This window comes from Lepisosteus oculatus, chromosome 14 (assembly GCF_040954835.1).
Source record: "Lepisosteus oculatus isolate fLepOcu1 chromosome 14, fLepOcu1.hap2, whole genome shotgun sequence".
Classification (NCBI taxonomy): Eukaryota; Metazoa; Chordata; class Actinopteri; order Semionotiformes; family Lepisosteidae; genus Lepisosteus; species Lepisosteus oculatus.
Genome location: NC_090709.1, coordinates 37,829,959 through 37,841,038, shown reverse-complemented (window position 1 = coordinate 37,841,038; position 11,080 = coordinate 37,829,959). Strand labels below are relative to the sequence as shown.

The window sequence follows — 11,080 nt, the reverse complement described above, 5'->3', positions numbered from 1 at the left end:
CGATCACAGGGACAGAGCAGAGTGACAACCCGCAGTATCGATCACAGGGACAGAGCAGTGTGACAACCCGCAGTATCGATCACAGAGCAGAGCAGAGTGACAACCCGCAGTATCGATCACAGGGACAGAGCAGAGTGACAACCCGCAGTATCGATCACAGAGACAGAGCAGAGTGACAACCCGCAGTATCGATCACAGGGACAGAGCAGAGTGACAACCCTCAGTATCGATCACAGAGCAGAGCAGAGTGACAACCCGCAGTATCGATCACAGGGACAGAGCAGAGTGACAACCCGCAGTATCGATCACAGGGACAGAGCAGAGTGACAACCCGCAGTATCGATCACAAAGCAGAGCAGAGTGACAACCCGCAGTATCGATCACAGGGACAGAGCAGAGTGACAACCCGCAGTATCGATCACAGAGCAGAGCAGAGTGACAACCCGCAGTATCGATCACAGGGACAGAGCAGAGTGACAACCCACAGTATCGATCACAGAGCAGAGCAGAGTGACAACCCGCAGTATCGATCACGGGGACAGAGCAGTGTGACAACCCGCAGTATCGATCACAGGTACAGAGCAGAGTGACAACCCGCAGTATCGATCACAGGGACAGAGCAGAGTGACAACCCGCAGTATCGATCACGGAGACAGAGCAGAGTGACAACCAGCGGTATCGATCACAGAGCAGAGTGACAAGCCGCAGTATCGATCACAGGGACAGAGCAGAGTGACAACCCGCAGTATCGATTACAGAGCAGAGTGACAAGCCGCAGTATCGATCACAGGGACAGAGCAGAGTGACAACCCGCAGTATCGATCACGGGGACAGAGCAGAGTGACAACCCGCAGTATCGATCACAGGGACAGAGCAGAGTGACAACCCGCAGTATCGATCACAGGGACAGAGCAGAGTGACAACCCGCAGTATCGATCACAGGGACAGAGCAGAGTGACAACCCGCAGTATCGATCACAGAGCAGAGTGACAACCCGCAGTATCGATCACAGGGACAGAGCAGAGTGACAACCCGCAGTATCGATCACAGGGACAGAGCAGAGAGACAACCCGCAGTATCGATCACAGAGACAGAGCAGAGTGACAACCAGCAGTATCGATCACAGGGACAGAGCAGAGTGACAACCCGCAGTATCGATCACAGGGACAGAGCAGAGTGACAACCCGCAGTATCGATCACAGAGACAGAGCAGAGTGACAACCCGCAGTATCGATCACAGGGACAGAGCAGAGTGACAACCCGCAGTATCGATCACAGGGACAGAGCAGAGTGACAACCCGCAGTATCGATCACAGAGCAGAGCAGAGTGACAACCCGCAGTATCGATCACAGGGACAGAGCAGAGTGACAACCCGCAGTATCGATCACGGGGACAGAGCAGAGTGACAACCCGCAGTATCGATCACAGAACAGAGCAGTGTGACAACCCGCAGTATCGATCACAGGGACAGAGCAGAGTGACAACCCACAGTATCGATCACAGAGCAGAGCAGAGTGACAACCCGCAGTATCGATCACAGGGACAGAGCAGTGTGACAACCCGCAGTATCGATCACAGTGACAGAGCAGAGTGACAACCCGCAGTATCGATCACAGGGACAGAGCAGAGTGACAAACCGCAGTATCGATCACAGAGCAGTGTGACAACCCGCAGTATCGATCACAGGGACAGAGCAGAGTGACAACCCGCAGTATCGATCACAGAGCAAAGCAGAGCAGTGTGACAACCCGCAGTATCGATCACGGGGACAGAGCAGAGCAGTGTGACAACCCGCAGTATCGATCACAGGGACAGAGCAGAGTGACAACCCGCAGTATCGATCACAGAGCAGAGCAGTGTGACAACCCGCAGTATCGATCACAGGGACAGAGCAGAGTGACAACCCGCAGTATCGATCACAGGGACAGAGCAGAGTGACAACCCGCAGTATCGATCACAGGGACAGAGCAGAGTGACAACCCGCAGTATCGATCACAGGGACAGAGCAGAGTGACAACCCGCAGTATCGATCACAGGGACAGAGCAGAGTGACAACCAGCAGTATCGATCACAGGGACAGAGCAGAGCAGTGTGACAACCCGCAGTATCGATCACAGGGACAGAGCAGAGTGACAACCCGCAGTATCGATCACAGGGACAGAGCAGAGTGACAACCCACAGTATCGATCACAGGGACAGAGCAGAGCAGAGTGACAACCCGCAGTATCGATCACGGGGACAGAGCAGAGTGACAACCCGCAGTATCGATCACAGAGACAGAGCAGAGTGACAACCCGCAGTATCGATCACAGAGACAGAGCAGAGTGACAACCCGCAGTATCGATCACAGGGACAGAGCAGAGTGACAACCGGCAGTATCGATCACAGGGACAGAGCAGAGTGACAACCCGCAGTATCGATCACAGAGCAGAGCAGAGTGACAACCCGCAGTATCGATCACAGGGACAGAGCAGAGTGACAACCCGCAGTATCGATCACGGGGACAGAGCAGAGTGACAACCCGCAGTATCGATCACAGAGCAGAGCAGTGTGACAACCCGCAGTATCGATCACAGGGACAGAGCAGAGTGACAACCCACAGTATCGATCACAGAGCAGAGCAGAGTGACAACCCGCAGTATCGATCACAGGGACAGAGCAGTGTGACAACCCGCAGTATCGATCACAGGGACAGAGCAGAGTGACAACCCGCAGTATCGATCACAGGGACAGAGCAGAGTGACAAACCGCAGTATCGATCACAGAGCAGTGTGACAACCCGCAGTATCGATCACAGGGACAGAGCAGAGTGACAACCCGCAGTATCGATCACAGAGCAAAGCAGAGCAGTGTGACAACCCGCAGTATCGATCACGGGGACAGAGCAGAGTGACAACCCGCAGTATCGATCACGGGGACAGAGCAGAGTGACAACCCGCAGTATCGATCACAGGGACAGAGCAGAGTGACAACCCGCAGTATCGATCACAGGGACAGAGCAGAGTGACAACCCGCAGTATCGATCACAGAGCAGAGTGACAACCCGCAGTATCGATCACAGGGACAGAGCAGAGTGACAACCCGCAGTATCGATCACAGGGACAGAGCAGAGAGACAACCCGCAGTATCGATCACAGAGACAGAGCAGAGTGACAACCAGCAGTATCGATCACAGGGACAGAGCAGAGTGACAACCCGCAGTATCGATCACAGGGACAGAGCAGAGTGACAACCCGCAGTATCGATCACAGAGACAGAGCAGAGTGACAACCCGCAGTATCGATCACAGGGACAGAGCAGAGTGACAACCCGCAGTATCGATCACAGGGACAGAGCAGAGTGACAACCCGCAGTATCGATCACAGAGCAGAGCAGAGTGACAACCCGCAGTATCGATCACAGGGACAGAGCAGAGTGACAACCCGCAGTATCGATCACGGGGACAGAGCAGAGTGACAACCCGCAGTATCGATCACAGAACAGAGCAGTGTGACAACCCGCAGTATCGATCACAGGGACAGAGCAGAGTGACAACCCACAGTATCGATCACAGAGCAGAGCAGAGTGACAACCCGCAGTATCGATCACAGGGACAGAGCAGTGTGACAACCCGCAGTATCGATCACAGGGACAGAGCAGAGTGACAACCCGCAGTATCGATCACAGGGACAGAGCAGAGTGACAAACCGCAGTATCGATCACAGAGCAGTGTGACAACCCGCAGTATCGATCACAGGGACAGAGCAGAGTGACAACCCGCAGTATCGATCACAGAGCAAAGCAGAGCAGTGTGACAACCCGCAGTATCGATCACGGGGACAGAGCAGAGCAGTGTGACAACCCGCAGTATCGATCACAGGGACAGAGCAGAGTGACAACCCGCAGTATCGATCACAGAGCAGAGCAGTGTGACAACCCGCAGTATCGATCACAGGGACAGAGCAGAGTGACAACCCGCAGTATCGATCACAGGGACAGAGCAGAGTGACAACCCGCAGTATCGATCACAGGGACAGAGCAGAGTGACAACCCGCAGTATCGATCACAGGGACAGAGCAGTGTGACAACCCGCAGTATCGATCACAGGGACAGAGCAGTGTGACAACCCGCAGTATCGATCACAGGGACAGAGCAGAGTGACAACCCGCAGTATCGATCACAGGGACAGAGCAGAGTGACAACCAGCAGTATCGATCACAGGGACAGAGCAGAGCAGTGTGACAACCCGCAGTATCGATCACAGGGACAGAGCAGAGTGACAACCCGCAGTATCGATCACAGGGACAGAGCAGAGTGACAACCCACAGTATCGATCACAGGGACAGAGCAGAGCAGAGTGACAACCCGCAGTATCGATCACGGGGACAGAGCAGAGTGACAACCCGCAGTATCGATCACAGAGACAGAGCAGAGTGACAACCCGCAGTATCGATCACAGAGACAGAGCAGAGTGACAACCCGCAGTATCGATCACAGGGACAGAGCAGAGTGACAACCCGCAGTATCGATCACAGGGACAGAGCAGAGTGACAACCCGCAGTATCGATCACAGAGCAGAGCAGAGTGACAACCCGCAGTATCGATCACAGGGACAGAGCAGAGTGACAACCCGCAGTATCGATCACGGGGACAGAGCAGAGTGACAACCCGCAGTATCGATCACAGAGCAGAGCAGTGTGACAACCCGCAGTATCGATCACAGGGACAGAGCAGAGTGACAACCCACAGTATCGATCACAGAGCAGAGCAGAGTGACAACCCGCAGTATCGATCACAGGGACAGAGCAGTGTGACAACCCGCAGTATCGATCACAGGGACAGAGCAGAGTGACAACCCGCAGTATCGATCACAGGGACAGAGCAGAGTGACAAACCGCAGTATCGATCACAGAGCAGTGTGACAACCCGCAGTATCGATCACAGGGACAGAGCAGAGTGACAACCCGCAGTATCGATCACAGAGCAAAGCAGAGCAGTGTGACAACCCGCAGTATCGATCACGGGGACAGAGCAGAGCAGTGTGACAACCCGCAGTATCGATCACAGGGACAGAGCAGAGTGACAACCCGCAGTATCGATCACAGAGCAGAGCAGTGTGACAACCCGCAGTATCGATCACAGGGACAGAGCAGAGTGACAACCCGCAGTATCGATCACAGGGACAGAGCAGAGTGACAACCCGCAGTATCGATCACAGGGACAGAGCAGAGTGACAACCCGCAGTATCGATCACAGGGACAGAGCAGTGTGACAACCCGCAGTATCGATCACAGGGACAGAGCAGTGTGACAACCCGCAGTATCGATCACAGGGACAGAGCAGAGTGACAACCAGCAGTATCGATCACAGGGACAGAGCAGAGTGACAACCAGCAGTATCGATCACAGGGACAGAGCAGAGCAGTGTGACAACCCGCAGTATCGATCACAGGGACAGAGCAGAGTGACAACCCGCAGTATCGATCACAGGGACAGAGCAGAGTGACAACCCACAGTATCGATCACAGGGACAGAGCAGAGCAGAGTGACAACCCGCAGTATCGATCACGGGGACAGAGCAGAGTGACAACCCGCAGTATCGATCACAGAGACAGAGCAGAGTGACAACCCACAGTATCGATCACAGAGCAGAGTGACAACCCACAGTATCGATCACAGGGACAGAGCAGAGTGACAACACGCAGTATCGATCACAGAGCAGAGCAGTGTGACAACCCGCAGTATCGATCACAGAGCAGAGTGACAACCCGCAGTATCGATCACAGAGCAGTGTGACAACCCGCAGTATCGATCACAGGGACAGAGCAGAGTGACAACCCGCAGTATCGATCACAGGGACAGAGCAGAGCAGTGTGACAACCCGCAGTATCGATCACAGAGCAGAGCAGTGTGACAACCCGCAGTATCGATCACAGAGCAGAGTGACAACCCCCAGTATCGATCACAGAGACAGAGCAGAGTGACAACCTGCAGTATCGATCACAGGGACAGAGCAGAGTGACAACCCGCAGTATCGATCACAGAGACAGAGCAGAGTGACAACCCGCAGTATCGATCACAGGGACAGAGCAGTGTGACAACCCGCAGTATCGATCACAGGGACAGAGCAGAGTGACAACCCGCAGTATCGATCACAGGGACAGAGCAGAGTGACAACCCGCAGTATCGATCACAGGGACAGAGCAGAGCAGAGTGACAACCCGCAGTATCGATCACAGAGCAGAGCAGTGTGACAACCCGCAGTATCGATCACAGGGACAGAGCAGAGTGACAACCCGCAGTATCGATCACAGGGACAGAGCAGAGTGAACACCCGCAGTATCGATCACAGAGACAGAGCAGAGTGACAACCCGCAGTATCGATCACAGGGACAGAGCAGAGTGACAACCCGCAGTATCGATCACAGAGACAGAGCAGAGTGACAACCCGCAGTATCGATCACAGGGACAGAGCAGAGTGACAACCCGCAGTATCGATCACAGGGACAGAGCAGAGTGACAACCCGCAGTATTGATCATAGGGACAGAGCAGTGTGACAACCCGCAGTATCGATCACAGGGACAGAGCAGAGCAGTGTGACAACCCGCAGTATCGATCACAGGGACAGAGCAGAGTGACAACCCGCAGTATCGATCACAGGGACAGAGCAGTGTGACAACCCGCAGTATCGATCACAGAGCAGAGCAGTGTGACAACCCGCAGTATCGATCACAGGGACAGAGCAGAGTGACAACCCACAGTATCGATCACAGGGACAGAGCGGAGTGACAACCCGCAGTATCGATCACAGGGACAGAGCAGAGCAGTGTGACAACCCGCAGTATCGATCACAGGGACAGAGCAGAGTGACAACCCGCAGTATCGATCACAGGGACAGAGCAGAGTGACAACCCGCAGTATCGATCACAGGGACAGAGCAGTGTGACAACCCGCAGTATCGATCACAGGGACAGAGCAGAGTGACAACCCGCAGTATCGATCACAGGGACAGAGCAGAGTGACAACCAGCAGTATCGATCACAGGGACAGAGCAGAGCAGTGTGACAACCCGCAGTATCGATCACAGGGACAGAGCAGAGTGACAACCCGCAGTATCGATCACAGGGACAGAGCAGAGTGACAACCCACAGTATCGATCACAGGGACAGAGCAGAGCAGAGTGACAACCCGCAGTATCGATCACGGGGACAGAGCAGAGTGACAACCCGCAGTATCGATCACAGAGACAGAGCAGAGTGACAACCCACAGTATCGATCACAGAGCAGAGTGACAACCCACAGTATCGATCACAGGGACAGAGCAGAGTGACAACCCGCAGTATCGATCACAGAGCAGAGCAGTGTGACAACCCGCAGTATCGATCACAGAGCAGAGTGACAACCCGCAGTATCGATCACAGAGCAGTGTGACAACCCGCAGTATCGATCACAGGGACAGAGCAGAGTGACAACCCGCAGTATCGATCACAGGGACAGAGCAGAGCAGTGTGACAACCCGCAGTATCGATCACAGAGCAGAGCAGTGTGACAACCCGCAGTATCGATCACAGAGCAGAGTGACAACCCGCAGTATCGATCACAGGGACAGAGCAGAGTGACAACCCGCAGTATCGATCACAGGGACAGAGCAGAGTGACAACCCGCAGTATCGATCACAGAGACAGAGCAGAGTGACAACCCGCAGTATCGATCACAGGGACAGAGCAGTGTGACAACCCGCAGTATCGATCACAGGGACAGAGCAGAGTGACAACCCGCAGTATCGATCACAGGGACAGAGCAGAGTGACAACCCGCAGTATCGATCACAGGGACAGAGCAGAGCAGAGTGACAACCCGCAGTATCGATCACAGAGCAGAGCAGTGTGACAACCCGCAGTATCGATCACAGGGACAGAGCAGAGTGACAACCCGCAGTATCGATCACAGGGACAGAGCAGAGTGAACACCCGCAGTATCGATCACAGAGACAGAGCAGAGTGACAACCCGCAGTATCGATCACAGGGACAGAGCAGAGTGACAACCCGCAGTATCGATCACAGAGACAGAGCAGAGTGACAACCCGCAGTATCGATCACAGGGACAGAGCAGAGTGACAACCCGCAGTATCGATCACAGGGACAGAGCAGAGTGACAACCCGCAGTATTGATCATAGGGACAGAGCAGTGTGACAACCCGCAGTATCGATCACAGGGACAGAGCAGAGTGACAACCCGCAGTATCGATCACAGGGACAGAGCAGTGTGACAACCCGCAGTATCGATCACAGAGCAGAGCAGTGTGACAACCCGCAGTATCGATCACAGGGACAGAGCAGAGTGACAACCCACAGTATCGATCACAGGGACAGAGCGGAGTGACAACCCGCAGTATCGATCACAGGGACAGAGCAGAGCAGTGTGACAACCCGCAGTATCGATCACAGGGACAGAGCAGAGTGACAACCCGCAGTATCGATCACAGGGACAGAGCAGAGTGACAACCCGCAGTATCGATCACAGGGACAGAGCAGAGTGACAACCCACAGTATCGATCACAGAGACAGAGCAGAGTGACAACCCGCAGTATCGATCACAGGGACAGAGCAGAGTGACAACCCGCAGTATCGATCACGGGAACAGAGCAGAGTGACAACCCGCAGTATCGATCACAGAGCAGAGCAGAGTGACAACCCGCAGTATCGATCACAGAGACAGAGCAGAGTGACAACCCGCAGTATCGATCACAGAGACAGAGCAGAGTGACAACCCGCAGTATCGATCACAGGGACAGAGCAGAGTGACAACCCGCAGTATCGATCACAGGGACAGAGCAGTGTGACAACCCGCAGTATCGATCACAGGGACAGAGCAGAGTGACAACCCACAGTATCGATCACAGAGCAGAGCAGAGTGACAACCCGCAGTATCGATCACAGGGACAGAGCAGTGTGACAACCCGCAGTATCGATCACAGGGACAGAGCAGAGTGACAACCCGCAGTATCGATCACGGGGACAGAGCAGAGCAGTGTGACAACCCGCAGTATCGATCACAGGGACAGAGCAGTGTGACAACCCGCAGTATCGATCACAGGGACAGAGCAGTGTGACAACCCGCAGTATCGATCACGGGGACAGAGCAGAGCAGTGTGACAACCCGCAGTATCGATCACAGGGACAGAGCAGAGTGACAACCCGCAGTATCGATCACAGAGCAGAGCAGTGTGACAACCCGCAGTATCGATCACAGGGACAGAGCAGAGTGACAACCCGCAGTATCGATCACGGGAACAGAGCAGAGTGACAACCCGCAGTATCGATCACAGAGCAGAGCAGAGTGACAACCCGCAGTATCGATCACAGAGACAGAGCAGAGTGACAACCCGCAGTATCGATCACAGGGACAGAGCAGAGTGACAACCCGCAGTATCGATCACGGAAACAGAGCAGAGTGACAACCCGCAGTATCGATCACGGGAACAGAGCAGAGTGACAACCCGCAGTATCGATCACAGAGCAGAGCAGAGTGACAACCCGCAGTATCGATCACAGAGACAGAGCAGAGTGACAACCCGCAGTATCGATCACAGGGACAGAGCAGAGTGACAACCCGCAGTATCGATCACAGAGCAGAGTGACAACCCGCAGTATCGATCACTGAGACAGAGCAGTGTGACAACCCGCAGTATCGATCACGGGGACAGAGCAGTGTGACAACCCGCAGTATCGATCACGGGAACAGAGCAGAGTGACAACCCGCAGTATCGATCACAGGGACAGAGCAGAGTGACAACCCGCAGTATCGATCACAGGGACAGAGCAGAGTGACAACCCGCAGTATCGATCACAGGGACAGAGCAGTGTGACAACCCGCAGTATCGATCACAGGGACAGAGCAGAGCAGAGTGACAACCCGCAGTATCGATCACAGGGACAGAGCAGAGTGACAACCCGCAGTATCGATCACAGGGACAGAGCAGAGTGACAACCCGCAGTATCGATCACGGGAACAGAGCAGAGTGACAACCCGCAGTATCGATCACAGAGACAGAGCAGAGTGAAAACCCGCAGTATCGATCACAGGGACAGAGCAGAGTGACAACCCGCAGTATCGATCACAGGGACAGAGCAGAGTGACAACCCGCAGTATCGATCACGGGGACAGAGCAGTGTGACAACCCGCAGTATCGATCACAGAGCAGAGTGACAACCCGCAGTATCGATCACAGAGCAGAGCAGAGTGACAACCCGCAGTATCGATCACAGGGACAGAGCAGAGTGACAACCCGCAGTATCGATCACAGGGACAGAGCAGAGTGACAACCCGCAGTATCGATCACAGGGACAGAGCAGAGCAGTGTGACAGCCCGCAGTATCGATCACAGGGACAGAGCAGTGTGACAACCCGCAGTATCGATCACAGGGACAGAGCAGAGTGACAACCCGCAGTATCGATCACAGAGCAGAGCAGAGTGACAACCCGCAGTATCGATCACAGAGACAGAGCAGAGTGACAACCCGCAGTATCGATCACAGGGACAGAGCAGAGTGACAACCCGCAGTATCGATTACGGGAACAGAGCAGAGTGACAACCCGCAGTATCGATCACAGAGCAGAGCAGAGGGACAACCCGCAGTATCGATCACAGAGACAGAGCAGAGTGACAACCCGCAGTATCGATCACAGGGACAGAGCAGTGTGACAACCCGCAGTATCGATCACAGGGACAGAGCAGTGTGACAACCCGCAGTATCGATCACAGGGACAGAGCAGAGTGACAACCCGCAGTATCGATCACGGGGACAGAGCAGTGTGACAGCCCGCAGTATCGATCACAGAGACAGAGCAGAGTGACAACCCGCAGTATCGATCACAGGGACAGAGCAGAGTGACAACCCGCAGTATCGATTACGGGAACAGAGCAGAGTGACAACCCGCAGTATCGATCACAGAGCAGAGCAGAGGGACAACCCGCAGTATCGATCACAGAGACAGAGCAGAGTGACAACCCGCAGTATCGATCACAGGGACAGAGCAGTGTGACAACCCGCAGTATCGATCACAGGGACAGAGCAGAGTGACAACCCGCAGTATCGA

At 54.6% G+C, this 11,080-nt stretch overlaps 1 protein-coding gene across 1 annotated transcript in view; it reads right to left on the bottom strand.

Annotated features, from left to right (window-relative positions):
• The window catches only part of abhd16a (abhydrolase domain containing 16A, phospholipase), a gene marked incomplete at its 5' end in the record, with an annotated part of 35,161 nt that overhangs the window by 3,743 nt on the left and 20,338 nt on the right, over positions 1-11,080 (bottom strand).